The following is an 828-nucleotide window of genomic DNA, read 5'->3' on the forward strand; positions in this document are numbered from 1 at the left end:
CCGTCCGGTTATATAAAAAAGGAATTTTTTTTAAAATTCTTATAAGATATTTAAGTTTAGACAAGTAGAATAGTGTATCATAGATATCACAGATAACCCCTTGTCACCTTACAAACTCTAAAAACTTTAAATGTTTATTAATGATGATAAAACATTATTCAACGTGTTATGTGTATACATAAATATCTTTAGAGGATTATTCTGTTTCTGTATATTAAATTAAAAGGGTATTTTTTTAAATTAAAAGTTGTTATTTTAGTTAACAAAAAAAATATTAGATGCAAAATAATAAGGGAAATATTAAATACTAAAATTGCAAGTATTTATGTTTTTCCAAAGTTAAAATGTAGAAATAAAAAAATATATTTAGAAATACGAGTGTTCACTATTTATGAATTATCCAATGCATAAATATTTCTATAAAAATATATTTTGTTTTATGTTCGTAATGCATACTTTTTTTTTAATCTGCAACTTTCTCTTCTCGATTCTGTACGGATTCATGGAGTTAATGCTTTAACAATATAATGTGATTTTTTTTTGAGAATTATTTTTCTCAATATAAAGTACTTAGAAAGTTTCGTTTAAGCTTTTAGGCCAAATATAAAAAGGAATGGTTTTATAAGTGCTCAATTTAAACAATTTTCTAGAGTTTTCAGAATATTTTGGAACTAAAATGCAACAAATGATACACTTTTTGGTTTCATTGTGAAATGATTTTCTTAAAAAATGATTTATCATAACTTTCATATTTAAAATAATAATATAATTACACTAGTTTGTATTTTTTTTTTTTTTGGTTGACGGGTCGTTAAATATTTTGGGTTA

The sequence above is a fragment of the Acyrthosiphon pisum genome, chromosome A1, assembly GCF_005508785.2.
Source record: "Acyrthosiphon pisum isolate AL4f chromosome A1, pea_aphid_22Mar2018_4r6ur, whole genome shotgun sequence".
Classification (NCBI taxonomy): Eukaryota; Metazoa; Arthropoda; class Insecta; order Hemiptera; family Aphididae; genus Acyrthosiphon; species Acyrthosiphon pisum.